The sequence below is a fragment of the Durio zibethinus genome, chromosome 22 (genome assembly GCF_047325235.1).
Source record: "Durio zibethinus cultivar Kanyao isolate XHJ-2024 chromosome 22, ASM4732523v1, whole genome shotgun sequence".
NCBI classification, from domain to species: domain Eukaryota; kingdom Viridiplantae; phylum Streptophyta; class Magnoliopsida; order Malvales; family Malvaceae; genus Durio; species Durio zibethinus.
This window is the reverse complement of record NC_143183.1, coordinates 10,208,718-10,221,659: the sequence shown is the minus strand read 5'-3', so window position 1 is coordinate 10,221,659 and position 12,942 is coordinate 10,208,718. Positions and strand designations below refer to the sequence as shown.

The 12,942-nt window shown below is 30.7% G+C and overlaps 2 pseudogenes; both read right to left on the bottom strand.

Annotated features, from left to right (window-relative positions):
- Positions 1-6,042: 6,042 nt before the first annotated feature.
- LOC149512598 (5.8S ribosomal RNA) lies at positions 6,043-6,198 on the bottom strand (annotated as a pseudogene).
- Positions 6,199-6,489: 291 nt separating this feature from the next.
- LOC149512597 (18S ribosomal RNA) lies at positions 6,490-8,278 on the bottom strand (annotated as a pseudogene).
- Between the last annotated feature and the right edge of the window lie 4,664 nt (positions 8,279-12,942).

Sequence of the window (12,942 nt, the reverse complement as noted above, 5' to 3'; positions counted from 1 at the left end):
TATAACCATTTATTTTGTCATTAAACAATTGGTTATGTTCATGCTATTTTATTTGGAATAAAAGAATATTAATTTAATAATATTTTGAAACTTAATAACCAAGAAAATTAAAAAATAGATCTAATTTTTGAACCAGTTAAAATAGTTACGATGATATGAATGATTATCTATTTTAAATCGTTATGACATTTTCTTTTGTCGTAAAACAATTGTTTTGTTTGTGCAAGCTTATTCTGATTAAAATAATATTAATTTAATAATATTTTAAAAATTAATAAGTAAGAACTTTAAAAAATAAATTTGTTTACAAATAAGTTCAAATGGTCAAGACTATTAAAACAATTAAATATTTAAAATCATTCTAACCTTTTGTTTAGTTATAAAACAATTGTTCTAGTTCATACAAGCTTATTTAGAATAAATTCATAATAATTTATTAGCATTCAAAAAAGAGATTTAAAAAAATAAATTTGTTTACCATTTGAACAATTTTCTATTTAAAATCATTATAACTTTTTGATTTGTCATAAAACAATTATGTAAGTTAATACACGCTTAGATGGAATAAAATAATACCAATTTATTAATATTTCCTAAAATAATAAGTAAGAAATTTAAAAATAAATTTGTTTACCAAATCAATTAAAATAATTATGGCCATTTGAATGATTATTTGTTTCAAATCGTTATGACCTTTTGTTTTATCATAAAATATTTGTTTTTGATCATACAAGCTTATTAGAAATAAAATATTACTAATTTTTTAATATTTCAAAAATTAATAAGTAAGATATTTAAAAAATAAATAAATATGTTTATCAAACCAATTCAAATAGTTATGACTATTTGTACAATTATCGGTCTCAAATCATTAAGATCTTTGTTTTGTCATAAAAGAATTATTTCTTATCATAGAAGCTTATTCAGTTAAAAATAATATTAATTTAATAAAAGATTTAAAAAAGAAATTTTTTTGCCGAACCAATTCAAATAGTTAAAACTATTAGAATAATTATCTATTTCAGATCGTTCCAATCTTATGTTTAGTCATAAAATATTTGTTTTATATCTTACATGCTTATTTGGAATAAAATAATCTAAATTTATTAACATTCAAAAAATTAATAAGCAAAAGATTTGAAAAAATAAATTCGTTTATTGAACAAATTTAAATAGTTATGACTATTTAGACAACTAAACAATTAATAATTTTAATTAAATTATTAACATATAATTAATTAATAATAATTAATATTGATATTAATAATAAATAATAATAATATTATTATTATTAGGTATTAGGATAAGTTTATAATAAATTCTATTATTTGTAGTTTTTTCCTATAATATTTTATAAATATTTATAAATTATTAGTAATAAATATTTTAATTAATTACAATAACTATTATATTGTTCTAATTATTTAGCTGTTGTTTTATAACAACTCAATTAAAATACTTTTAATAAGTTTAAATTACAAAAGGTATGATTCAAATTTATTAACAAATTATTAATTTAGTACGATTTGAAATAAATAACCGTTCAAATTGTTATAACTAATTGAACTAGTATGGTAGATAGATTTATTTATTAAATCTCTTATTAAATTTTGAAATATTAATAAATTAATATTATTTTATTTTGAACAAACTTATATGAACAAAAACATTTGTTTTACAACAAAACAAAAGGTCATAACAATTTGAAATAGATAATTATTTATATAGCTTTAACTATTTGAATTGGTTCAGTAAACAAATTTATTTTTTAAATCTATCAGTTATTAAATTTCATAATATTACTAGATTAGTATTATTTTATTTTGAATAAGCTTGTATGAAGATAAATAATTGTTTTATGACAAAACAAAAGGTTATAACGATTGGAAATATATAATTATTCAAATAGTCATAACTATTTGAATTGATTCGATAAACAGATTTATTTTTTAAATCTCTTACTTATTAATTTTTCAAATATTAATAAATTAGTATTATTTTATTTTGAATAGGCTTGTATGATGAAAAACAATTGTTTTATGGCAAACAAAAGTTCATAATGATTTGAAATAGATAATTATTTAAATAGCTATAATTATTTGAACTGATTTGATAAACTAATTTATGTTTTAAATCTCTAACTTATCAATTTTTATAATATTAATAAACTGATATTATTTGATTTCAGATAACCTTTTATGAACTGAAACAATTGTTTTATGATAAAATATAAGGTCATAACGATTTTAAATAGATAATTGTTCAAATAGTCAAAAAATTTGAATTTTTCGGTAAATAGATATTTTTTCTAATTTTTTACTTAATAATTTTTTGAATGTTAATAATTAGTATTATTTTATTTTGAATAAGCATGTATGAGTTGAAGCAATTATTTTATGACTAAACAAAAGGTCAAAATAATTTGAAATAAACAATTGTTCTAGTAGTCTTAACTATTTGAACTGATTCAGCAAACACATTTATTTTTTAAATCCTTATTAATGTTTAGACTATTATTAATTTAGCAATATTTTACTCTGAATAAGCTTGTTGAACAAAAATTAAATATTTTAGGACAAAACAAAAATCATAACAATTGAAGATAGATAATTGTTCAAATAGTCATAACTATTTGAATTGGTTCAGTAAAGAGATTTAGTTTTTAAATTTGTTATTAATTTTCAAAATAGTAATAAAATATTATTATTTTATTTTGAATAATTTTGTATAAATAGAAACAATTGGTTTTGGAACATTAATTTTTAAATAAATTTATTTTTAAAATTTTTACTTATTAATTTTTGGAATATCAATAAATTTATATTATTTTATTTGAAATAAGCTTGAATGAATAGAACCAATTGTTTTATGACAAAACAAAATGTTGTAATGTTTTGAAATAGATAATTATTAAGATAGTCATAATTATTTGAACTTGTTCGATAAATAGATTTATTTTTTTAATTTCTTATTTTTTAATTTTTGAAATATTAGTAAATTAGTATTATTTTATTTCAAATAAGCTAACATGAATTGAAACAATTGTTTTGTTACAAAACAAAATGTTACAATGATTTGAAGTAGATAATTATTCAAATAGTAATGACTATTTGAACTTGTTTAGTAAACTTATTTTTTAAAAATCTTTTACTTATTAATTGTTGAAATATTAATAAATCAATATTATTTTAATCCGAATAAGCTCGTATGGATGGAAACAATTGTTTTATGACAAAATAAAAAAGTCATAAGAATTTGAAATAAATAATTATTCAGATAGTCATAACGATTTGAATTTATTCGATAAATAGATTTATTTTTTAAATCTTTTACTTATTAATTGTCTTAATATTAATAAATTTTTAAATCTTTTACTTATTATTGTCTTAATATTAATAATCGCTTACAATTATTGATTTCAAAAAATAGTTTCATTTTTTAAATCTCTTACTCATTATTTTTTGGAATATTAATAAATTAGTATTATTTTATTTTGAATAAGCCTATATGAATTGATACAATTGTTTTAGGATGAAACAAAAGGTCAAAATGATTTTAAATAGATAATTACTCAAATACTTATGACTATTTGAACTTGTTAGGTAAATATATTTATTTTTAAAATCTTTTACTTATTAATTATCAAAATAGTAAAAAATTAGTATTATTTTAATCCAAATAAGCTTGTATGGAGAAAAACAACTGTTTTATGATAAAACAAAATGTCATAATGGTTTGAAATAAATAAGTATTCAAACAGTTATAACTATTTAAACTTATTTGGTAAAAAAAATTATTTTTTAAATCTTTTACTTATTAAATGTCTAAATATTAATAAATTTGTATAATTTTATTTGAAATAAGCTTGTATGAGTAGAAAAAATTGTTTTATGATAAAATAAAAGGTCCTAATGATTTGAAATAGATAATTGTTCAAATAGTCATAACTATTTGAACTTGTTTGAAAAATAGTTTCATTTTTTAAATCTCTTACTCATTGTTTTAAGAATATTAATAAATTAGATTTATGTTATTTCAAAGAAGCTTTTACGAATAGAAACAATTGCTTTGTGATAAAACAAAAGGTCATAATTATTTGAAATAAATAATTGTTCAAACAATCATAACTATTACACTGGTCAGGCCAACAAATTCATTTTTTAAATCTGTTACTTATGAATTTTCAAAATATTAATACATTAGCATTACTTTATTCTGAAAAAGACTGTATGAACAAAAACAATTATTTTATGACAAAAAAATGGTCATAATGATTTGAAATAAAGAATTGTTTAAATAGTTATAACTAACTGAACTGGTTTAGTAAATAGATTTATTTTTTAAATCTCTTACTTCTTAATTTTCAAAATATGAATAGATTAATATTATTTTATTCCAAACAAACTTATATGAACAAAAACATTTGTTTTATGACAAAAGAAAAAGTCATAACGATTTGAAATAGATAATTATTCAAATAATCATAATTATTTGAGTAGTTTGACAAACAAAATTATTTTTTAAATCCCATACTTATTAATTTTTTAAATATTAATAAATTTATTTTATTTTATTCCAAATAAGTTACTAAGATGACAATAAAATAATTATCGATATATTGTTATAACAATTATAACAAATTCTTACTTATTAAATTATTAAGATATGATTATTTTAAAATATATCTAAAAATTTATTATTCTTATGGCCATTTTGTTAAATGGTCAATAATTAAATCAATTATCTTTTAAATTAATAATTATTATTTATTCTTATTTAATTATTTTCAATTAATATTCAAGTAATTATTATTAATTTGTTTACAATGACCAATATTTATTAAATTATTTTAATATTGTTATTTATTTCATCTATATATTTTGTTATTAATAATTAATATTCAAGTAATTAGAATTGAAACCTAAGGTGATTTGTTTAAGTTTATAATAGTTATATAACTATTTAAACAATTATCTATTTCAAATTGTTATAACTATTTGTTTTGTTATAAAACAAATGCCTCTGTTCATACAAGCTTTTATGAATAAAATAATACAAATTAATTAATATTCAGACAATTAATAAGTATAACATATAAAAATAAATCTGTCTATCAAACAAATTCAAACAGTTATAACTCTTTGAACTATTATTTATTTCATATCATTATGACTTTTTGTTTCATTATAAGACAATTGTTTCTATTTATTCAAACTTATTCAGATTAAAATAACATTAATTTCTTAATTTTTAGCTAATAAGTAAAAAATTTTAAAAATAAATCTATTTAATGAGCAAGTTTAAATAGTCATGGTTATTTAAATAATTATCTATTTCAAATCATTATGACCTTTTATTTTGTGATAAAATAATTTTTTCTATTTATCTAGTATTTGAATTGTTTCAACTTATTAAATTACTAATAATTTATTAATTACTCTTTGACTCTATTTTCAAAGTCCTTTCATCTTTCCTTCACGGAACTTGTTCGCTATTGGTCTCTCACCTGTATTCAGCCTTGGACAAAATTTACTATCTGATTGGGGTTGTATTCCCAAAAAAAACTCGACTCGCAAATGACGTCTTATGGTGCGATAAGGTCCAGGCATAACAGGGCTCTCACCCTCTATAGTGCCATTTTTCCAAGGGACATAGGCTCAGTCTGCCACTAAGGATGCTTCTACAGACTACAATTCGAACACAGATATGCTCGATTCTCAAGCTAGGCTTTTCCCAGTTCAATCGTTGTTACTATGGGAATCCTGGTAAGTTTATTTTTCTCTACTTATTGATATGCTTAAACTCAATGGGTCATAATGTGAGCATTGACTAAACGATCCGGGGGGTTCGATGGGGTCTAGATGAACAATGGGCACGTCTCATCGGAACAAGGCATGTAGTGAGCTTTACCATTGATGGTTATGACACTATCGTTGTTAGGGACTCATTTTTGGACCAATCACGATCGACGAGATCATGGGAAGCTATATTTCACCCCCTCAATCAGAGTTGATAGGCAAGAGGTTGGAGGGTGATGATGCATGACACCTAGGTAGGCGTGCCCTTGGCCTAAGGGCTTAGGGCACAACTTGTGTTCAAAGACTCAATAGTTCATGAGATTCTACAATTCACACCAAATGTCACATTTCACTACATTTTTTATTAATATGAGAGCCAAGATATCTGTTACCAATAGTCATTTTGGTTTTTTTTGACAAAAAGAGCCATGGCGCTGCCCACGCATACACCGTAAATAGGGTGGCGATAGCACATGTGCTCTTTTTCATTTAGGTTCCTTAGCACAATTCATGCTCAAGGTTTGTTATTTGGTCACAAGCAATGATATTGATCATTTCATTTACTTAGGAGGTAGAACAAAGCAATTGTCGCACATGCCTAAGGCCAGAAAGAGCTCAGGCCATAGAGGCACCCTTACCCCTTTGGTGTTTCGTTAACACATTCATGGGTCATTCGTTGAGCCAATTTTGACAATGATCCTTCTACAAGCTCACCTATGGAAACCTTGTTATGACTTCTCATTCTTCTAAATGATAAGGTTTAGTGGACTTCTCACAACATCACAGGTAGTGAACCGTCCATGTCACTACAATCTGAACATTTCACTGGACCATTCAATTGGTAGGAGTGACAGGAGGTGTGTACAAAAGGTAGAGATGTAGTCAACGTAAGCTGATGACTCGCACTTATTAGGAATTCTTCGTTGAAGACTAATAATTGTAATGATCTATGCCTATCATGATGAAATTTCAAAGATTACCCAAGCTTGTTAGCTAAGGCTATAGACTTGTTGAATACATCAGTGTAGCACACATGTAGCCCAAAACATCTAAAGACATCATAAACCTGTTATTACCTCAAACTTTCTTGGTCTAAGCAACCATAGTCCCTTTAAGAAGCTAGCCATTAAGGATCATCTCCTCATAGCTAGTTAATAGGCTGAGGTCTCGTTTGTTAATAGAATTAAGTAGATAAATCACTCTACCAACTAAGAACAGCCAAGCACCACCACTTATAGAATAAAAAAAGAGCTCTTAGAATGTCAATCCTTATTATGTATGAACTTGATAAGTTTCCTTGTGTTGAGTTAAATTAAACTACAAGTTCCATTCCTGGTGGTGCCCTTCCATCAATTCCTTTAAGTTTCAGCCTTGAAACCATACTCTCCTTAGAATCCGAAAACTTTGATTTTTCATAAGGTGTCGACGAAGTCCTAAAAGTAACATTGGTTGATCCCTGGTCGACATCATTTATAGTTAAGACTAGGATGGTATTTGATCAACTTCAAGCTCCCAACTTTCATTCTTGATTAATGAAAACATCTTTGGTAAATGATTTCGCTGTTGTTCATCTTTCATAAATCCAATAATTTCACCTCTGACTATAAAATACAAATACCTCTAACTATCTTTGTTAATCATTACTTTAATCCCAAAGGCCAACACAATAGCACCAAAATCCTATGATGTTATCTTATGCTAATGTATACAAACATAGGCCTACTTTGAGCACTCTAAGTTTTACAAAGTAACATCACCAGAGGAATAAGCTGGCTAGCTAAGGTCAGGAGCGCATCATTGGTTATAAAGACAAGTAGACTGGTGCTTACCGTGAGGTGGATCAAATGACCCAACCCTAGTTCCAACTACAAGTTTTTTAACTATAATAACTTAAATATATGCTACTAGGGCTAGACTTACCATGGCTGTTGGCACCAAACTTGTCCTCCAATGGATCATCATTAAGGGTTTAGATTGTATTTATTTCAATTACTAGACTCATAGAGCCCGATATTGTTATCTATTATCACAACCTCTTCATGTCAAAATTGGGTAATTTTTTTACCTGCAACCCTCCTTGAATGTGTTAGCCTTTTCTTAGGTTCCCTCTCCAGAATCTAATCATAATTCTTCGTTATCGATCACCACCATAGTAGGCCACTATTCTACCATCAAAAGTTGATAGGGTAAATTTTTGAATGATGCGTCACTGGCACAAAGGCCGTGCGATCTGTCGAGTTATAATGAATGATTAGAGCAAAGGGCAAAGCTCGTGTCAACCTTTTATCTAATAAATGCATCCTTTCTAGAAGCAAGGGTTTGTTATATGCTTCAACTGTAGAATTACTATGGTTATCTGAGTAGTAGATACCATCAAACAAACTATAATTGATTTAATGAGCCATAATTAGTTCATACTTACACATGCATGGCTTAATCTTTGAGACAAGCATAAGACTACTAGCAGGATCAACCAAGGAGCATTCTTTTAGGACATTGGGACTGCATAAGCCTTAACACACCGACTGAATGGTAGAGAAAGCCAACATGGAGCACAAGCATCGTGTGTATAGCATGTAAAATGCATAGCTTTAAACGAACGAGGGCTGAGGGCTAGTGCCTATAAAACATTTTGCATTCGAGAGCATGAATGAACACTAGTGTACCAATGTGGCCACAGGGGTTTAGATGGCACACTTGGGACCTGAAGCACAATTAAAGTCTGACTCGTAACCATTACGAACACAAGGCAGATGAGGGATGGCAAGACATTCAATTTTCTTCAATTTAGGTATTTAACACAAGATCTCAATCGTACCCCTAGGGTATGATGACCGCATAAAGGAGATTGAAGAGGGTGATGATCGACAATTTGATGCATCAAGCATAGAGCCTGTCAACACGTATAACCATAGCACTACTCTTATGCCCATTGCATACAAGTGGTAGCATTCATACACACCGATCCACAACCCACCCAATCGATTACACAATGACCAAGCAGAGGAAATGACGCATGAGCCATACCACAACCACTTAGCAGGGGAAAAACACAAGCAAAGGTTATGAGACTGCATCTACCATCCAATAGGCAACAATGGCATAATACCACCAATGCTTAGTTTGGCCAAGACTGCACATGCAAACTCTGCTGTCACCACCTTAGAAGGATGTTACCCAATTCAAAGACTTGTTCCTGGGGTCTTAGGCAGCATTGATTGCATTCACTGGCTTGGCCAGGCCAAGGCATTTTTTATGGTCAACGAGAAATGATCATGAGACTATTAAATACCTGAAAGACTTGGCCAACCTAAGCCCGTTATCATGGCTTTTGCTTGCACCACCCCAGGGAATTATTACGTGATTCAGAGACATGGTTTTAGGGTATGGGATAGCATTAGTCGTAGGCACAGGCTTGAGCTCGACCTTTTTTGACTGCATGCCAATCGGTCAAGGCTATAGGCTCTTGTGAGTCACTGAAGCAACTAGTCTCTGAAAAACATGACCAAAAGGCATGCATGGCATATATTTTGCCTCAAGGACATTACCATGGATGTACAAAATGAAAGGCCCATCACGCACACCTACTACCTCCGAAGAAGGGAGAGAGAGCACCCAGACAAACAACCCTTAAAGAGCATAAGAGATTTTATAGATATGCTAGCATAGACATTAAAGTGTCTAAAATGGGGACACTTTTTTCAAATGGGCATATCCCACACCAAGGGTCCACAAGTGCTGGTGGTGGTCAAGGCTTGTGCTTGTACCAAGACCCAGCATGTGTCGATGGTATTCGAGGCAAGTACCCGTAGCAAAGGCTAGGATGTGCCAATAGTGATAGAGGCAACAGTTCGTATGAAGGGCCATATTCTTCTAATGATGATCAAGGCAAATGCATGCATCAAAGGCCAGCATGTGCCGATAGTGGTCGAGGCAAGTGCCTGTACCAAAGGTTAGCTTGTGCCAATAATGGTCAAGGCCTTGGTCAAAGTTTGATTCTAGGCCACGGTGCACATGTTGAGCTCAGGCATGCACTAATGTCGTATTTTTTTGCCTAGGGCACCATCACTGAAGTATCACCAAAGAACCTGATCAACAACATTGGGGGTTTTGATGATTAGGAGAGGGGTTAGGGGGTGTACGCACATGATATGCGATGGGTGTTGGCCTTTGACCCTTATATTGGCTCTTTATCCCCTACGCAACCTCGACTACTCAACCCCTTTAAAAAGCATAAGAGCTTTTATCGGTTTGTAGCAAGTAGCCATTCAAGTGTCTAAAATGGGGACCTTTTTTCAAATGGACACAAAATCTTCCACACTTTGACATTTTAGCTAAATTTTTTTGTGGATGCTAACAAAAATACAAGAATCACATATACCAAATTTGAGGCCAAAACTCTTAAAAAAATTTTAAAAAAATCCTAAAAATTATAAAAAATAAGAAATGAGTCATCTTACCGTGAAACTTCACAGGAAGGTTTAGGGAACCATTATATGAATTTACAATCCATAAAAATGGCATTGGCATGGCAAAAATATGAAGATGTGTCTGAACCCACCTATTGTCTGATTGTGGAGCACATGATGCGTGGCCCAGCATGTGCTGATGGTGTTTGAGTGAACTACCTGCACAAAGGGCCAGCATATGCTGAGACCAAGGGTGAACATATCTTGATGGTAGTCAAGACATGTGCATATATCATAGTCTGCATGTTGGTCTAGGCTTAAGAGTTCTCTCCGAGTCAAGGAACAATTTTGATTCTAGGCGGATAGGATCCAACAGCCAGGGGGACCAAGCCTTAAGGCTTACTAAAGGCCCAGGTCATAAGGAACTAGCCCAAAATATTGGATTTGGCGGTGATCAAAACTTGAAAGGCTTAAACATCGTGTTCAAGTTTGGTAGAATTACAGTAGCTCCTAGTGCAGGCATTGGTGAGTGCTTATATCAATTTACAAGCCATAAAAATGGTATTGGCCCAATAAAAATATGAAGATGTGTTTGAACCCACCTACTGCCCTATCATAGTATGCATGGTGCATGGCTTAAGCCTAAGATACCTTTGTGTGGTGTACAACCTAGCATGTGCCAATGGTGTTTGAAATAACTACCCGCATAAAAAGCCAACATATGCCGATAGTGGTCGAAGCATGTGTTGAGACCTAGGGCTAACATGTCCTAATGGTGGTCAAGGCATGCACCTGTGTCACGGTTTTAGTTGAACAAGGTCCGACAACCAAAGGAACCAAGCTTTGAGACTTACGGAGGCTCAAGTTATGGGGAACTAGCCCAGAACAGTGGTATGGGCAATGATCAATTCTCCAAAGGCTCAGGCATGGTGTTCAGGTTTGACATAATTAAGCCAAGCCTAGGTGTGGGAGCTAGTGAGCACTTATATGAATTTACAAACCATAAAAATGCTATTAGCATGGCAAAAATATGAAGATGTGCCTAAACCCACCTACTACCTGGTTGTGGTGCACATGGTATGCTGCTCAGGCCCAAGATACCCTCGCATGGTGTGCGACCCAGCATGGTGGTTGAAGCATGTGCCTAGACCAAGGGCTAACATGCCCTGATGGTGGTTAAGGAATGTGCATGTATCATAGTCTACAAACTGGTCTAAGCCCAAGGGTTTTTTTCAGTTGAGTAGTAGTTTCAGTTCTAGAAGAGTAGGGTCTGACAGTTGAGAAGACTAGACCTTATAGCTTATTGCAAGCCTAAGTCACAAGGAACTAGTCCAGAATAGTGGTGTAAACAATGATCAAGACTCTAGAGGCTCAAGCACATGTTCAAGTTTGGTAGAGTTAAGCTAGACCCAAGTGCGAGTGCTGGTGAGCGATACGTGGGCACATGGTCAGACCTAAGTTCGAGCACTGATATTCAAGGTACGAGTGATGGTCAGACCCAGGTGCAGGCATGCCTGAATACAATCTTGGGAGGATCAGATTTGTAGGCTTTTAGAAGGCTTAGTACTACAGCATAATCTTTGACAAGCTAGAATTATGATGAGCACTTGAGCTTTGTAGGCTAATGTAGGCACACGAGTCAATTTCTTGTCCAAGGCCGTATGTGGTTTGGCTTAAGACCGAAGCTTGTGACACACACACTGAGCATCATTTCATGCCAATGGTGATCGAAAGGTAGACAAGTGCCTTGGGTGGAAAGGTCATGGTACACATGCCATAGCAAGTGTCAACATCTACCATAAATGTGTCCAAGGCAACAACCAGCATTAAGGACCAGCTTATGCCAATAGTGATTAAGTCAAGTACCCACTCAAACATTGCATGTATTTGGTGATGGTGTCAAAGGCAACATCCCACACAAAAAGGTCAGCATCTACTAATGGTGTCCAAGGCAATAATAGGCTGGCATCCGCTGACAATGTTAGATGTGGTTGCCCATGTAGCAATCGAGGGCCAAAGGCAGTTGATGGCATTCGAGGTAACAACCTACATCGAAGGTTAGTGTGTGTTGATGGAGATTAAGGCAAGTGTTCACACTGAGGGCGAGCCCATCCTTGTAATAAATACCGAGGGCATTTAGTTGCTGTTTACTTGGACATTCGAAGGAAGGATGTTATTGCCTAACCAAATTGGTTGCAATGGGGAACACCATTCATCCCCAACTCCAGAGGGGTGTGGTTAAAAAAAATGAAGTGAGAAGGCCTTGGTGGGTGTGGGGGAAAGGGACAAATTAAAGCGACAAAGGGCTAAATCTTAGTGAATCATGGCAACAAGGTCACTCTACCATTTACAACAGTTAAACTAATTTATTTTAATTATTCAAATAGTCATAATTATTTCAACTGGTTCAGCAAACAAAATTATTTATTAAATCTCTTATTGATTAAATTTTGAAATATTAATAAATTTTTTATATTTTATTTTGAATAAGTTAGTAAGAACTGAAAATTTTATTTTATGATAAAACAAAATGTCATAACAATTTAAAATAAAGAATTGTTCCTATAGCCTTAATTATTTGAATTGATTTAGGCAAAAAATTTATTTTTTAAATCTATTAGTTATTAATTTTCAAAATATTATTACATTAGTATTATTTTATTTCGAATAAACTTGTATGAATAAAAATAATTGTTTTATGAAAGAACGAAAGGTTATAAGAAATTAAAATATAA